An 18,570-nucleotide genomic window follows, 5' to 3' on the forward strand; every position below is an offset into this window, starting at 1 on the left:
TAAAACTTTTCCAGATCTGTTTTCATGCCAGAAATTGGCCACTCATAGGATTATTTTTTATTTTTTTTTGGCAGGGAAAAAAATAAATAATGGTAAAGTGTAAAGCAACAGCATGCAAATACACAAAATGTAAAAAAAAAAAAACACAAAGAACACCAAGTTAAACTATACTATCCTGACCCCTTTTTCAATCATAGCAATAAGGGCTGCTCTCATCACCATATACTGTATAGAGGTCACAAAGCAGCAAATTAGGCTGATTGCTTGCAATTGCAAAGATCGGGCTGTTTATGGCCACCCACCTCTGCATCGCCTTTATATTGTATGTTATGCGCAAGAAAACAAAATCAATCAATTATCCAACCCTATCACACACTTGAAAGGATCCACCAAAGTGCAATTTGCGGGCCTGGCCCCCCAGCTGCTGTCCTCTGAATGCACATGTGTAGAGCTGCAGTGCTGCTACCTGTCCTCCTATTCAGCTGCTGTCTGGGAATGGAGATCGCCTGGTGTGAGTTAAATGACATGTAAACTACAAACCCCAGTGTGCAAAGGGAGAAATCCGAGAGGATAGGAGGGGTTTTTGTAAATGAACTCTGCTTTGGGAGGGGTTGCAAATTCTTGTAGGGAACATGGGGGATGGGACAGCTCTGTATTGTTAAGTCTGAATAGGAACTGACTCACTTCTCCATGCTCAAGGAATCTTGCACATTTGGATAGACACAGACCTCATGCACACTTTTAGGAGATCTGGATCTACAGTGCTGGAAGCCTTCAGAACCATCCCTAGAACGATCTCGGAGGGACATATAGAGGATCGGAGGATCAAAGCAGCTTCTGTCTGAATCCTGCAACTTTTATTTTATTCCATAACTGGATTTCTCAAGGTGTTTGCAGGGGAAAAAATCCACATTCTTGTTCCCCCTCTTTAGTCCACAGATGGTTTAAATTAGTCGTTCTTCCCTTGCCTCTGCATACATCCATCAAGGGGATTTTGTGTACCTTTTTGTCCTTCCTTGGGGTTTTTTTTTTTTTTTTTTAAAAGGCTTACTTGTTTTAAGTTCAAGAAAGGAGGTATTTTTAATCCGATCTGTGTTTTATACACGTTTTAAAAAAAGACTTTTAAGGGCTAAGAAATCAGGATTTTGTGAAAACTTGAGTCCCTTTTTTTATTTTTTGTTTTTATTTTTTTCCTTTTGACTATTGAATAGTTTTTTTTACCTCCCCCTTGAATTCTTGACATCAGCAGAAGGATTACAGTGGAAAGCTACTTTGGAAACTAAAGGATCTGAGATTTCAAGTGAGTAAAATGATTTTGTTACATTGTGTTCTCTGTATGTTGTTGTTGTTGTGCCTTTTGTAGACCTTTTTTATGTTTCCCTTTTTATTTATTTATTTATTTGATTTACATTGTATTTTCTCTTGAGCTAGTGCAGACTTGTTTAATGTTTATTATTTTTCTTTTTTATTTGTTTTTGTTATTTTAGTTTATAACTTTTTATGGTGTTGTATTGATAAATACACTTTTGAGAGGTATGCATCTTTTAATGTGGCCAAGGAAAATTATCTAGAACCATTCTGAACATATGTTTTCTGTTGCAGCTTCCTGCCTGGTTCAGTGTATGTTTTCATACTTGTACAATGGTAAACTTAATGCCTCCCCTTTCCATCCAATTCAATTTTTTTCCCCTTTTACTTTGAGCATTTCCAAAAGTTTCTGAACTCAGGGAACAAATTGCTACTTTGGGACCTGATTGCATCATTGATATGTGTGATCATTGTAAAGTTTGTTATTGTCATGCAGGTTTTTGTTATGCATTTCTTATGCATATTCTGTTTGTACCATATATATATATATATATATACACACACACACACACACTGTTTGTAATATATATATATATATATATATATATATATATATATATATATATATATATATATATATATATATATATATATATATATATATATATATATATATATATATCACACACACACACACACACACACACACACACACACACACACACACACAATATAGGGGGGGGTACAAACAGAATATATATATATATATAGTTTGTACCCCCCCCCCCCTATATTGTGTGTGTGTGTGTGTGTGTGTGTGTATATATATATATATATATATATATATATATATATATATATATATATTACAAACAGTGTGTGTGTGTGTGTGTGTGTGTATATATATATATATATATATATATATATATATATATATCCCTTTTGTACTTTTTACATCTTGATATTTGCGGCTTTGGGTGTGCTTACATTTTATGCCTATTCCCCCTTCTTCCTTTTTTTTTTTTTTGTTGGTATTTTTCTTTTTTACATATTTATATCAAACTGGCATCTATTTTTGAGATGCCGTCAAAGATAGGAAAACTTGACCCCAGATTTGTCATTCCTTGTTTTTAATTTTATTTTTAAATTCTGAATTCTTTTTCTCCTGTGGTCATCTGGGATCTTGCAGCCTTGATCTATTTAACTTGCTTGTACTGGTTTCAGTTGGATAAGTGACCATTTCAAAGTGTGTTTCACCAGAACTACAAGTCTCAGCATGACACACGCATATATCTACAACAGCTGTTGAGTTTAGCCAGCCTACTCGTCTCCCTACACATTCACATGTCGGAGTCTTGATTGTGACAGTGTTAGTAGTGTTTGCACTCTACATCATTTGTTGCTGTATGTTAAGCCCACAGCAAAGGATTATGTACAGCCAGGCTCTTATTTCTTTAAAGGGACTTAAGGGGGGAGAAAAAGTACATATTTGTTGATGGTAATCTGTGTCTCCAGGTCATGTTCCCAGAGTAGGGGGATGGTAAACTTTGTGTCCCCTCTACCCAAGCACCGTGTTTTGTTTTTCTCTGAAACCCCCACCTTTTTAAATCCTGGTTCCTGAAGGATCAATTGGAAGCCCTAGCCAAGGCAAATGCCATAATTTTTTTTTATTTTTTATTTTTTTTTTAGATCACATTCAAATTTAATTCTAAAAAGTGGACTTATTGGGCCTTTCTTTGAATAACAAGCGGGTTAGTGGCTTCATGATGCTGAGACCTAAAAAGACAGATTATTCGGATCTACACATTCTTGTGTATGGCTAGTTAAAGCGGGAGTTCACCCGAAAAACAATTTTTAACATTAGATTGAGGCTCGTTTGGTCAAGGGGAATCGGGTGTTTTTTTTACAATCGAAGCAGTACTTACCGTTTTAGAGAGAGATCTTCTCCGCCGATTCCAGGTATGGGCTGCGGGACTGGGCATTCCTATTTGACAGGCTTCCGACGGTCGCATACAGCGCGTCACGATTTTCCGAAAGTAGCCGAACGTCGGTGTGCAGGCGCCGTATAGAGCCGCACCGACGTTCGGCTTCTTTCGGCTACTCATGACGCGATGTATGCGACCGTCCCAAAGACCATACCCGGAAGCGGCGGAGAAGATCGCTCTCTAAAACGGTAAGTACTGCTTCGATTAAAAAAAAAAAACACCCGATTCCCCTTGACAAAATGAGCCTCAATCTAATGTTAAAAATTGAGTTTTTGGGTGAACCTCCACTTTAATGATCAAGCCAACTGTCCGGTTTGACATTCCATCCTATTTCAGACTTTGGGTCAGGCCTATTTTACCAAGACCTGAACCCTTTTACTTAGTGACTGGTGCATGGCAGAGAATGGGGTGGTTGGCATACATATTTAAACCTGCCAGGTACTTTGGGGCACAAAAAGTTTGAGCAGAATGGTTTGGTACAGCAATCCAGTCTGTTTGAAATGTTCCCCCCTCTTTGTACCCCCACCCCACACACCTGCGTGTTTGAATGCTTGGAAGAACACGGGACCAAAGTCACAGGCTGGAGCTCGGTGTATCAAGAAGCCTTTTCTTAATTTTGTTCTCATTCATCCAATGCTAAGCTGCTTGCCCCTTCGTACTAATACTGATTTGTGTGCGTTATGTGACTCTTCTCCTACAACTCTGCTCTTTACTCCCTCAGCATCCACACTTCTAATTTGCATTTTGATACATGAGTAAACACAGGTGCAAGGCAGAGGCCTCAAAGGCTCAGAAACCTCTCGTAATTAAAAAAAGAAAAACTTTAATTTAAGTAATCTGGCGGCGTTTCAAGGGGCAACAAATCCAGTTTATCTGCTTTCTAGTGCAGCTTATAAAATGGAAGCTTGGACTTGATTGATTGCTCCTATGTGTCACATTCGGGGGCGGACTGACCATTGAGTCACTCGGGCACTGCCCGAGGGCCCCATGTCACTAGGGGGCCCCATCAGGGTTGCCAGGCTCAGTAGAACCAGGGACAGTATGTAAAAATATATATATATTTTTTTTTTTTTTTACATCTGTTCCTGATATGTCTGAAACCAACATGCTTCTGATGGGCAAATCCTGAGATTTTAGCTGCCCCGCCTCTGCACTGCCTCCTGGCGTGGTGGCCATCTGTAAGCCCAGGGGCCCCATAGTCTTCTATTGCCCGGGGGCCCCTTGAGTTGTCAGTTTGCCCCTGGTCACATTCCTCCCCTTTTGGAAAAAAAAAACGTGTATACGGTCGTTGTAAGCACCAGCTCTAGACCCACTTGGGCTACCTTTAAATATTCCTGACTTGTTTTAGATTTATGAGGGTGTTTCTTTGTAGCACTATGCATGTGCATTTCCTTGCTATATAGACCTGAATATTGATGCGTGATTTTGATGAACTTTTTTTAATTTAGGATTTGGAGTGGATAAGGTTACCAACCATTGACCAAAGCTTGGTAATCCTTGTTGCCGGATGTTAGATGCATTTTGATGCCATTCCATTGACCTCTATGGGCTTCCCAACATACAACATTCCACGTTTCTCTGCATTTTAGTATTTTTTTTCAATGCATCATACAGATGGGAACAGACACAGCTTTATTATGGGGAAGTCTGACAAATGCAATAAAACGCAATGGTGTGAATGGACCCTCAATAATTGTCACCCGATTCCAACCAGTTACAATCACATTTATTGGCAGTATGCAGCCATTGCTGACATCCCCCCCCCCCCCCCCCTGGCCAACCAAACTCTTATATCCATGAGTGGCTTTAGGAAACCCTACTATTTATATTGCTCTTGAAATGGCACGTTTCTTTGAGGGTAAATTGCAGTCACAATTGGCAATGGAGCCCCAAACTACATAGAGGGAACACAACCTACCAGTCCCATTTGGGGATAGGTGCCATGTGCCAGACCAACCGAATGCATTTTGTCAGATTCGGGGAAATAATTATTATTTTTCTTTGTTCCTTCCTACTTCATGCATAACTAAAATAGATGTTAAAGGGGTTGTAAAGCTTCATGTTTTTTCACCTTAATGCATCCTATGCATTAAAGAGGAAGTAAACCCTCTAAAACATTTCTTTAAAAAAAAAAAACTGCAAGGGAAATGCATAATGAGCTAGTATGCCTATTAAATCTAATGACGCAGCCACCGGGGGGCAGGGCCGAGTCATACAATCGGCGGCTATGGACGCCGATTTGTATGGCATGGGAGAGTGCCCGAAAGGTAACCCCCTCGGGAGAGGGCTTCCTAGAGGGGCTTGGCTCTTGCTGGGAGGAGCCGCGAGAGCTGCTGTGGGACCCCAGAAGAGGACGATTGGGGCCACTCTGCAAAATGAACTGCACAGTGGAGGTAAGTATGTGTTTTTGTTATTAAAAAAAAAAAAAAATCTTATCTTTTAGTGTCCAGATGCAAAAAATATGGCATATTTGTAAGAACTAGAAATCTAGCATTAAGACAAGACCATTTTGAAGGATATGGCAACAGGTAATGGTAACTATTTCTAATGGTTATTACCTAGGTGTCTGTCTATCAATGTTTTTCACCTAAAGTTCACACAACTTTCACCCACGATTAACATATTTTTGTAATTGAATCTTGAATTTAAAGAATAAGTTCACACAACGCCCATTCCCCGTCACAATAAAAAAAAAACGCATCACTTATTCAGTCCTCTGTGCATGGGAAAACTACAAGTCCCGACGGCCTTTGCGGTTGTCAGCTTGTAGGTTTCAATGAACTACCACGGCCAGGGCTGTTTGAAGGAATTTGGGGGCCCCAAGCAAAATGGGGGCCCCCAAGCACCCCCCCCCCCTGCACACAAAGCCTACGTTGGCGCTATACAAATTGTTTTACACCCATGTTCTTATTCCCCCCCCCCTAGTCCCTATGTTTTTCTATTCTCCCCTCCCCTTCTTCCCTGTAGGCAGCCGCTGTAGCATGGCTGAGCTCCTCTTCCTCCTGTCAGTCCGGTGTTCTATCATTATGGGTCCCCAGTCCCCTATCAGATAGTACCCGGGCCGGGTACCGCGCAGTACAGGAGATTCAGTTTCCTGTGAACACTCAGTGTGTACTTCCTGTCAGTCCGGCCGGGAACAGGAAATTGAATCTCCTGTACCACACGCGGTACCCGGCCGGACTGACAGGACTCCAGGAGGAAGGAAGAGGAGCTCGGCCACACTACAGCCTGGGAAAGGGAAGTTGGGGGCCCCAGGCCAGCCCGGGGGCCCCAAGCAATTGTTTGTTTTGCCTGTCCTGTAGCGAAGGGCCTGACCACGGCTCTGTGGAGCTCTGTCTGTGGAAGTCCATTCATGCTTCCTGTCGGATTGTATCTGCTTGCCTGTACGATGTTCGGGCACACAGATACACTGACAGGTCTGCAGGAGATCTGCTGATCACTGGTGCAATGCTTTGGAGGCTCCAGAAACAAAAAATAGTAAATGCATTATCTGCAAAAAAATGTGCATTTGTTATTTCTTGTTGAAAGGTGAACTTATCTTTTAAAACATGGCTAAATAGATCGCATAGTATTTTCCTTTGACATATTATTAAAGCCCTCGGCAGAGATCATGGGGGCTGTAAAAAGTACTCTTTCCATAGCCAGTTCTGCTGCTACATTTACCACTAGCAGCACCGAATAATCTTGTTCTCTCTAGCTGCAAATAGAATCCTGTCCTATTGTCTCCAGGCGTGTGTTACAAATGGGCCTGAATTACAGAAAATAATTAGATTAAACAATGGCGTTCTACATGCGTCGATGATTTTCTGCCGCTTATCTCTCTCTGGTCATGACTTGGTTGACATGAAGGTGTCTGTACAAGAATATAAAAAACCTTCGGGTCAAGGCCTGGGGGGGTACCTTCCTAGTGACGTTGTTAGAGCACTACTTTTAATTGTCTTGACATAAGCACATTTTCTACCATTTATTCTCTGGTAAGTCAAACTGTCTCTCTTTATTTTATTTTTAAAAGCAATCGATAACTTTGATGCCGAGCCTCATACCCCTTCTTTTTTTTTTTTTTTTTTTTTTATATGCAACTACTTGACTTAGAATTAGTATCTGCCTCCTTACAATTCAGTGTGCTACTGTACTCGGCTGGGAGTGGCAGAATTGAGAGCCAATCACGTGAGCTGCATGCAAATATACTGACAAGGGACCTGGCGATGCAGAGTGAGTAGAGGGATGACCTCACCAGTTTACTGCTGCTCTTTCACCATCCAGAGAGAGCTGGGGGAGGAGAAAACACTACTGTACTCTTTACCTGCAAATGGTGTCATCCACATTGTAGGTCTGGTGGACGGTCTGTGTAAATCCCCAGAATGGAGGGACAGAAATACAAACCATATATGTGATTTAGCTTTGGTTTTTAGCTGTTTCTCCCCCCCTGGGGGTCAAATTTGGCACCTTTCAGGGGGTGCAGATACCTGTATAATACTGGTATTTGCACCCAATTCCTACGGGAGTCATGCCCCTTCGCTTCACCCCCACTGTCTTCTGGGAAACACACTGGTCCCTAGAGACAGCGGGGACCAGTGAGGATGCGCTGCGCGACTCACACATGCGCAGTAGGGAACTGGGCAGTGAAGCCGCAACACTTTACTTCCTGATTCCTTTACCGAGGATGGCGGCGGGGGCAGCCGAGAGATGAGCGATTGCTCAGCTTTTGCTGCCGACATCGCGGGCACCCTGGACAGTTAAGTTTCCATTTATTAAAAGTCAGCAGCTGCAGTATTTGTAGCTGCTGGCTTTTAATTTTTTTTTTTTTTCGTGGGACCTCCACTTTAAAGTAGTTCTAAAGGCTTAAAGCAGAACACCATGGAGAAAAAAAAATCTCCCATGTAGTGGGGCTGTGCTGCACTGCATGGGTTAACTGCTTGTTTTGTCTAGGGGTGCACCGAAAGGCTATGCTTGCCCAATCCTTCAATCTTCAAGAAAACGGCACTACCCCGTGTCCAGCGGTGGACTGTTCCTGCCATCCTCACGTCCAGAGCCAGTCTGTGGGCGTGATGATGTCAGGAACAGTCCATTTGCAAGACGGCTAGCATGCGGGGGAGGGACATAAGCAGCAGGGTCTGGGCTTGCATTCGGAGGATCACCAGATTAGGTAGGTATATCTCTGCCCTGTAATATTCAAATTTGCAGTTAACCCATGCAGTGTGGGCACAGTCCCACTGCATAGCTAAATTAAATATTTGCCAAGATTTCTTCTTCCCCCTTATTTTTGGATTTTTTATATCCATGCATTAAAGCAATAACCCCTCTGTGCTCCAGGACCCCCGCCCACCCTTACCTGAGCCTGATCTCGATCCAGCGCTCTGCCCGAGAGCAGCGACTCTCTTCTCTCTCCCTCCTCCCAGGGCAGAATGATAGCAGCAGAAGCCATTTGCTTTCGCGGCTGTCAATGGAATTTTGTGACAAGTAAGCGGGGTCAGGTCCGAGTTGCACTGTCTGTGCCTATAGCCAAGCCTGCAGGTGTGCCATAATAGGAAGTGGTGGCACACAGAAGTGGAGGAGCCAGAAGCACTGGCAGGGGACCCCGATTCTATTGCACAGAGTAGGTAAGTAATGTTTGGTATTTTAAAGAAAACCTTACAGTAACTTTTAGCTTTGAAGGAAACCTGTAATGAGAGAGCCGAGAGCTGCTATTACCAACCTGATTTCTGTCACCTACCCAGAAACAAGTATGCATACCAGAAGGACAAAAGTGAAAAGTCCTTAATTGCATACTTGTGCTAGATCTGAGACTCAAAGAATTGAAGACCGGTAAAATGATAGCTAGACCGCTAACATCTTCAGAAGATGTTGACAATGGTAGCCTCTATATTCCGTGACTATAGGATTCCTCTATGTCCACACTCAACAGATCTTAGGCCAAGTCAATGCTGCAAAAAGACAACTAGTGACTTTTTGAATGTTTCTGTTGGTAACAATGAATGTGGATGTTCTTTAAAGTCCTACAGTGAACGGACTGTCATCTGAAATAAACATTCAATTATAAACCAAAGCAAGGAAGGTGATCCTTCCCATTTTATAGTTGAGCGAGGCGAGTGATGGAACCACAGGTGATGTTGATGCCCAGGCCTGGCAGGATGCATAAAGAGGGCATTGGTGGAAGAGTGCAGTCAACATTGCTTCCCTGCCTCCGAGCTCTTCTAATGATAATGACAGAGTACAACCAATGTAAGCAGCATGGCTGTAAAACATATAGACGCTTTTGGGTGCTTCAGGAGAGAACAATACAAAGTGACTTTTCATATAAACTGAAACTATAAAACAAGACTCCATATCGAAGTGTTTGTTTAGCAAGTTGAACTGGTTGTTTTGCTCACACCAGTACCCAATAGGCGACAATGACCATCTAGTTTAATTGCAAACCTTTGAAGTCACTCTGTTGGGGAGAAACAGAAGGATAGGTGTCAAGAAGCTGTAGGCCACATGACCTGAAATTGTTTATCCATGTGTCCTCCAAGACCCTGCAAAAATGACTTTTCCAGATGGAATCTGTTTGGCCTCATGCACGCTGCACTCTTCTGAACGCCTTTTCTCCTGGCAAGAGAAAATCAAAGTGAGAAACAAGCTTAATGTCACATTTTTTCAGACGCATTTAAGCGTGTCAAACGCTTGAGCATTCATTTCTTTGGCCATAATATACTTCGTTTTTTTTTCTGGCCATTGAAATGAACGCTCAAGCACTTAACGAGCCTAGTGTTAATGCACGTTTTGAGTGTTTTTTTTTTTTTTTTTTTAATATGCAGAAAAGCGTCTCTCCTGAATGAGACTGTTTTTTTTCTGCTTCTAAACACCTTTGTGCATGGGCACATAGTCTAACATGGAAGGGCGTTTAAAGACAGTACAACAAAAAAAAACCTCAAACGCCTATAAATCAAGCATTTTCGAGCTGCGGTGTTCATGAGCCCTATAAAACATTGGCTAGAACACTCTTTAAAGAGGAAGTAAACCCGGTATTTTAAAAAAAAAACCCTGCAAGAGAAAGGCATAATGAGCTAGTATGCATAGCATACTAGCTCAATATGAATGACTTACCTGAGATCGAAGCCCCCAAACTGCTCCTCGTTCCCCTCCGCCGCCATCTTGCCTCGATGTCCCTTCCGTGTATTGCCGCTCCAGAGTTCCATTAATGGAGCCGGCCCGTTAGTGCGCCTGCGCTGTTGTTTACGACGTGCATGCGCCGTAGACATCGGTACCCGTTTTTGGGTAAATATCTCCTTAACCGTGTAGGTGCAAGTTGTATGGTTGGGTTTACAACCACTTTAATGTAACAACTTACCTTGCTTGTTTCTATTTGAGTTTATTTTCAACATTCTTTTACCATCATGGTTTAAATTGCTTAGTAGATCGTCTATGAATTCCTAAGATTGTTTTGGGTTACATCTTGATGCCGCGTACACACGGTCGGAATTTCCGACAAGAAAAGTTTGATGTGAGCTTTTGGTCGGAAATTCCGACTGTAGGCCCCATCGACTTTTTCTGTCGGAATTTCCAACAGCAAAAATTTGAGAGCTGGTTCTCAAATTTTCCTACAGGAAAAGTTCTTCGTCTGCATGCAATTCCGACGCATGCTTGGAATCATTGAACTTTGTTTTTCTTGGCTTGTTGTAGTGTTGTACGTCACCGCGATCTTGCCGGTCGGAATTTTGTGTGACCGTGTGTATGCAACACAAGTTTGAGCCAAAATTCTGTTGGGGGGGGGGGGGGGGGGGAATCTACGGTTTTCTTGTCGGAATTTCCGATCATATGTACACGGCATTAACGTATGTGGTGCTCCTTATTATACCATTATTATCCTCTTTAATTTACTGCCCTATGTTTAGTGCTGATAATTTAGCAAAGAGCTTCCTGGTTAATATTGATCATATGCAGAGCTGTAGGTCTTAACCCTTTTAGATGTCTGACTGAGTTTGGCTTCAACATTTCCGAATCGCAGACCGAGAACAAACATGCAGCAAATGAAAGTCAGAAAATGTTTGCATATCATATCTATGATTGTCCCATTTTTTTTTATTTCAAAGTATTGAAGCCAAAGCATCACTATGACAGCCAGACGACTAGCATTTTCAGAATAAGCACAGCAGCCAACATATTTCTTTAATTGTGAGTGCTCCTTTTTTAATGTGGTTGTTTAATTTTCTAGCTTTCTATTGAGGGATGAAAGGGAGGAACTGGCTTTCGTGGCCAGACTTTACTGGAACTGATTGTCACGGGAAGAGGGGCTTCAGTTCTGACCATGTGTCAGGAGAACAAAGGGGCCTGTACTACATGACCTGCAGACCACTGGGCATGTGCCACACACAATATCCTCAGATGATTGTAGAAATCTTAACTCCTGGTGCTATCAGTATATATACTGTATGGTCTCTGATTGCAGAGCTGAGAAGGAGCCATGGTACTCTGCAGAGAAATTTGGGCAATGAGGAGGACGGGTCTGGTTTAAGAGGGTCTCTTCAAGCCACTAGAGAGGGAGTCAAATGCTGCCTCTCCTTAAATTTAAAGTAGTCCTCTTTTATCCAAATCTTCTGTTATTGACTGTTTGTTTTTTATTTATTTTTTATTTCTACTAGTGGCTCTGTGAGAGCTTAAGAGCCGGTTCACACTGGGGCGACTCGTCAGGCGACTCAGCCGCCTGACAAGTCGCGTCCCATTCTATTCACCAGAACCATTCTAATAGGAGCGACGCAAGTACGACTTCGGGGGAGACTTGCATTTTGCAAGTCGTCTCTGAAGTCGTCTTCAGGACGCCTTGCCGAGTCGCCCCCGAAGTCGTGCCGCCCCAGTGTGAACCGGCTCTAAGGGGTTGTAAAGGAAATTTTTTTTTTTTTTTTTCCTAAATAGCTTCCTTTACTTTGGTGAAGTCCTCCTTCACTTGCCTCATCCTTCCATTTTGCTTTTAAATGTCCTTATTTCTTCTGAGAAATGCTCACTTCCTGTTCTTCTGTCTGTAACTCACCACCGTAATGCAGTGGCGGCTGGTGCTCGAAATTTTTGGGGGGGCGCAAACAAACGGGAAAAAAAAACAATTGCAGCCTCACTGTGCCCATCAATTGCAGCCTCACTGTGCCCATCAATTGCAGCCTCACTGTGCCCATCAATTGTCGCCACTGTTCCCTGTAAAATCCCCCTCCCCCCGTCTGGCACTTACCTTTCTGGGGTCAGCCATCCTGCTTCTACCGTCCCTCCGATGTCTTCTCCCACCCTTGATGACGCTTCAGCCAATCAGGTTACCGGTAACCAGAACTGGTGAACCTGATTGGCTGAGACGCTGGCTCTTGATAGGCACTTCCACAGCCAACCAGCTGCCGTTATTCAGATGGCCAGCGCTCGCCAGGGGGCCGACCATCTGGATAGTCGGTGGCAGCGGCAATACCGCGTTCCCCGAAAATAAGATCTACCCAGAAAGTAAGACCTAGTGCTATTTTCCAGAAGGGCTGCAATATAAGCCCTACTACGAAAATAAGCCCTAGTTTGAGGTGCGTGTGTACTCCTATAATCCACTCTGATACGGCAGTGTGCTGTGGCCGTATCTCTTTGATCTACGGTAGCAGTGTCAGGTGCCTTTAGTACAGATTGGCGCTCAGCTCATCTCCCTACTGGTCTCCTCCTCCTTTTCCCGGCTGTCGGCGGGGGATCTCGGGGCCCCTCCTTCCTCTGCAGTCACGGAAGGTACAGTTGTCTCAGTGCAGAGGCTCAGCACTAAATCAACATGTCACACTGTGTGCATAACGATACTCCTGTCTCCACAAGGTACCGTATTTAACTTGCGTGATCCATACAGACTTAAGCACTAAAATGCTACAGATCTTTCTTTCGTTGCATGCCGGTGTGCTCACTTCCCTGCTCGGAGAGCTGCGGAGGGGGGGGGGGGGGGGGTGGTGGCTGGGAGAGGTGGAGGTGGAGGTGGAGGTGGAGGTGGAGGAGAGCAGAGCTGAGGCGTTTGGCACCATTGGATTGCAAGGGCACACACATTGTGTAATGTATTGTGTGCTACTGTAACAGGATTTTGGCATTTTACAAGCATTTTAACGTTTTTCAAACTGAGGCTTCCTGGCAGGGAGGGAGAGAAACAACACGTTGTAAGACCTACCCCGAAAATAAGCCCTACTGGGTCTTTTGTTGCCAAAATTAATATAAGGCCCAGGCTTATTTTCGGGGAAACACGGTACATAGATTCATGCAATGAATTTGCAGATAGAGAAAGGAGCTGTGTGTTAGTGGGCGTCCTGACACACCTGCTCGCCCCCTCAAGAGGCTTTCTCCACACCAGGAAGAAAGCCTTGCTTGCATTACGGTGGTGAGTTACGGACAGAAGAACAGGAAGTGAGGATTTCTCAGAAGAAATAAGGACATTTTAAAAGCAAAATGGAAGGATGAGGTAAGTGAAGGAGGACTGCACTAAGGTAAAGGAAGCTATTTAGGGGAAAAAAATAATTTCTTTACAACCCCTTTAAAGCCTAGTACACATGGTCCAAATGTCAGGCGACATCAGCCGGTTCAATAATAATCAGCCGACATTCGGCCAGTGTGTATGGCTGCCGGGCCAGCTTCTGTCTGACGAGCATGCAGGAAAACCAGCAGCCAACCATCTCCAGATCAGCGCTCTCAGCCAGTGACAGAGAGCGCTGATCGGAGTGTTCTGTTGGAACACAATAGAACAGTGGGGGAAATCGCTGTACTAACAACCCGCTAGGTTAAAAGAAAAATAACTTGTTTGTACTAGGTTGTAGGATGGCCGTATTTTGCAGGCAGTATGACTATTCCGAGCAAGGTGTGTGTGTGTGTGTGTGAGATATCTATCTATCTATCTATCTATCTCTATGTGTGTATATCTATGTGTGTGTGACACTGGCCATTATTATCTTTCCAGGATGGTGGGAAATGTGGTTAAAATCGAACAATGGTTCAAAACAATTTTGAACTCCAGGCTAATCCACCCACAACTGCAAAAACAGTTAAACTTTTAGATATCTCATTATTTATTTTTTTCATAATGGGTATCTTTTCTCCTATCGTTGAGCTAATTGTGGAACTAGGCATGATAGGGTGTTGGTAATTATCTTGTTGACAGAGTTACATATTGCCTTAGGTTTATGCAGAGCTTTTTTTCTCAGAAATAGGTGCAGGAACTCAACCACGACCCCATTCAAATTTCACAAACAGTAGAAGGGTCTTAAAGGGGCATTAAATACCAGGATTGCATTACATACAGAGTGCAGAGTTCAGGGGGTTACACACAGATTGCAGAGCTGTCACTTGTAAACACAGAAACCAGACTTCTGTGTTTACAAGTGATTGTGGTGAGCAGGCACCAAAGGGTCTGAGCCAAAGGTGGTGGAACTGAGTTCCCCCAAGTTCCCCCTGAAAAAAAGCCCTGGGTTTATGTATGAACAACTAGATCAAACTTTCCCTCTTATAAAATTAATGTTTTCATAGATCTTATTGCTGAGGCCACTGATCACAGGGCTGTAGCGTTTTCAGATAACATACTTATTAACTCTGTTCTCTTGGTTATGAAGCTGGATACGTAGAAGTGTATTGCCCTGGAAATGCACATCAAGGTACAAAGTTGTTGTAACTTCTTGGCAAAGGCATCATGCAGGCCAGTCAAGTTCCTCCACCCCAAGCTCACTCATCCATGTCTTTATGGACTTTGCTTTGTGCACTGGTCCAAATCATTTGGTGGAGGAGAGATTATGGTGTGGGTTTTCTTTTTTCAGGAGTTGGGCTTGGCCCCTAAGTTCTATGGGAAAAACATGATTGTGTACCAGTGCACAAACCAAGGTCCATAAAGACATGGATCAGCGAGTTTGAGGTGGAGGAACTTGACTGGTCTGCACAGAGTCCTGACCTTAACCTAATAGAACACCTTTGGCATGATTTGGAGTGGAGACTGGGAGCCAGACCTCACAAATGTGCTTCTGGAAGAATGGTCAAACATTCCCATAGACACACTCCTAAACCTTGTGGACAGCCTTCCCAGGAGAGGTGAAGCTGTCATAGCTGCAAAGGGTGGGCCAACTCAATATTGAACCCTACAGACTTTACACACACAAGTTCATGTGCGTGTAAAGCCAGGTGTCCCAATGCTTTGTGTGTGTGTGTGTGGGTCACAGGATTTTGTCTACGCACTCAGGCTATAAAGTGTGTGAGAATCACAGGAGTAACTGAACAGGATTTATTTTGGCTGGAAAATGCATTTCAAGAATGCATATGCAAACATGCTTGGAGCTTTACCTTTTTCATATTTTTTATTTAATAAATGCATTTCAACATGAACGAGTCGAGCCTCGCCATCTCTCCGCCCCCCCCCCCCTCTTGTGAAATCTTTCATAAGCAAAGAAGCCAACCATCACATTAAAGGACCAATAGTGAGGCAGGAGGGGTGGAGCCCAACACAACAGTAATAGAAAAGGGTAAAATACTGTATACCCTGTTTCCCCGAAAATAAAACCTACCCCTAAAATAAGACCTAGCGTACTTTTCCAGGAGGACTGCAATATAAGCCCTACCCCGAAAATAAGCCCTAGTTTAAAATCATATAACCCACTCTATTACAGTAGTACACAATGTACAATGTGTGTGTTTCTGTAACATAAATGCAGAGAAGAGAGCTCCGGCAGGTCACAAAAGCGCAGAGCGGTGCTATAATGAAGGTATTTGGCACAATTATATTACAGAAATACACACATTGTACACTATATACTACAGTTATAGAGTGGATTACAAGATTTTACAAGCATTTTAACTAAGTTCACACCGGGGATTCCTAACAGGCAGGTCGAGAGAGGGGAAGAGAAGACAGCTCATTACATGGTAATGACATGGTAAGACCTACCCCAAAAATAAGCCCTACTGTGTCTTTTGTTGCCAAAATTAATATAAGACCCGGGCTTATTTTCGGGGAAACACGGTACATAAAACTTCATCTGTCTGTATCCACTAATCTTTTACACCTGTGGTTTTTACTAAGGGCCTGTTCACGCCAGATTACGTTCCATTTTTTCTGCACCAATACAGTCAGTTCCTGCACTGGAAACTGACTGCACTGGGGTGAACTAGAGCCATTGGAGTAAATGGGCAAAACACTGTGCATGCATTTCTAGTGCAGAAAAAAAGCACATAGACATAAACTGTGTCTGGTGTGAACTAGCACTAAAGGCAACATCTGCTTATCCACTTCTTTTTTTTTTTTTTTTTTATCTCTCCATCATTAAAGGAGTTGTAAAGGAAAACATTTTGTTTTGCTGAAATGACTGTTTACAGAGTATAGAGACATAATAGTTAACTGATTCCTTTTTAAAAATGATTAAACATAGATAAAAATCAATCATATAATGTACCTGTAGTTTTCAGTTTCGTTTATGCATGCTTTGTCATGCTTCTGTGAAGTACAGAGCCAATAGAGGGCAGTGATGGTTTGTAAAACGAAAGTGATTGGTTCTGAGGGGTTTAAGACACACGGTAATAACACCTCCTTGATTAGTGCCACAGAGAGAAAGCTCCCTTGACTTTTTTCATCAGGAAACAGACTGTTCAGATCAGAGAAGGATTACAGCAACATCATAGCAAAAACAAACAATGAGACATGAAAACAGGACTGCAGTAAGGTAAAGGAAGCTAGTTAGCTAAAAAAAAAAATGTTCCTTTAGTGACACTTTAACTCAATTGATTTTGCCAATTTTGGGACCAGTTTACTTTAAATGGGCCACTGACGTGTGTTACAGATTTATTTATTTATTTTCTTCAGAAAGTTTACAGTTCCTTTTTAGCAAACTTGTGACACCTCTTTCTGGAATTGCATTTCTTTTCTTTTAATGGGATCATTTATTTGCTGCTGGCTACATTACAAATGTGTGTGTGTTTTCTGCTAATTATTTCTGGCACCAGAAAACAGACTGGCACTTGTTTAAAGCTGGTGAGCTAAACAAATTTTAGGGAATTGTGTATATTATATTTCAAGTAAAAGTATTTTTATATTATTTGTTTATGTTTTATAATTTGTTTTCATGGTTTATTGGATATGTAGGCCTGTGCAAGGCGCCGTTCACACCTATGAGGGTGCACAAACATTTTTTGCATGCCGTGTTTAGTGCAGCCTATTCATTTCAATTGGTTGCCCTACACACACACACGTGTATTTTTCTCCCCCCCTTTTTTCTATTTTTACTTTTTTATTGAGCTGCACCAATATTATTGGTACTTTGTTGCTCACATTAGGGAGGTGTGATTTTGTTTTTGTTTTTTTGTTTTTTCCTACAATGCATGAATGTGAACCTAGCCTAAGGACTCGTAGACACAAGGTCATGTCGGGCGTTTCAATAGAACATTTAAACTTGTGTGTACTGCAGCCGGTCCGACAGAAGCCAGCTTCCGTCGATGGGGCATTACCAAAAAAGGTCTGCCGACTGGCTCCCAATCAGAGCTCTTGGTCAATGGCTGAGAGTTCTGACTGGGGTGTTCTGGGGGGGGGGGCTGTCCCCCTGTCGGAACAAAATAGAATGGCAGGGTAGATTACTGTACTAACATTGTATTGTTAGTACAGTGGCTCCAACCTGAGCTGCCAGTTTTTTTTCATTCAGCCCTCCAAGTCCAAATGTATGGGAATGTTAAATGCCTTGTTCCCCTCTGCATGCTGTGGCTCCTTCCTCCAGTCCCTACATCACTGCTCATCTGGTAGTGATGTGAGGGCTGGAGGAAGAAACCACAGCACACAGCAGGGGACAATGAAGCCGACGCCTCCTAGAAGTGCTTGATGGAAGTTTTAGCCGTTGATATTGGTGTCGAGGGATTAGTATTAATACTTATTTTTTTCTTAGCAGGCTTGGCTTTGGGACTTAAAAAAAGCAATAGGGTCTCTTTAAGCAAGAATACAGGTAACCGTCCCAGATCCTACAGTTTCTAAAATGAGCTTTTCATTTTCTGACAGGTTCCCTTTAAAAAAAAAAAAGACAAGTCTGTGTAGTGAATAGGAAATTTGTTACACTGTGCTGTGATTGTAGGCTCAGTAATATCACCTCTATTATGTCACTAGATCTGAGTGAATAGAGAGGTTGAATAATACAATAATTGCATCCATTGGGTTGGGAAATTGCACCTGTCAAAGACATTCATGGAATGAAGATATGAAACAGAATCGTCTGCAGGGACAGTGGTATAGCTCAACTTGCCAGGGCCGCGGAACAATATGAGCCAGGGCTTCTGAGCTATAGTATTTACCTGCTGA

General features: G+C 42.7%; 1 protein-coding gene across 6 annotated transcripts in view; it reads left to right on the forward strand.

Annotated features, from left to right (window-relative positions):
• The first annotated feature begins 622 nt into the window (after positions 1-622).
• Positions 623-18,570, forward strand: part of FGFR1 (fibroblast growth factor receptor 1) — a 120,912-nt gene continuing 102,964 nt past the window's right edge. For 2 of the 6 annotated variants that reach the window (XM_040346219.1, XM_040346222.1), the window contains exon 1: positions 626-1,300. The gene's annotated coding sequence lies outside the window, so the exon portion shown is untranslated. Of the gene's footprint in view, positions 1,301-18,570 lie in introns of all 6 variants that reach the window. The other 4 variants (XM_040346220.1, XM_040346218.1, XM_040346221.1 and 1 more) reach the window with 4 other exon arrangements.

Source organism: Rana temporaria, chromosome 3, assembly GCF_905171775.1.
Source record: "Rana temporaria chromosome 3, aRanTem1.1, whole genome shotgun sequence".
NCBI lineage: Eukaryota > Metazoa > Chordata > Amphibia > Anura > Ranidae > Rana > Rana temporaria.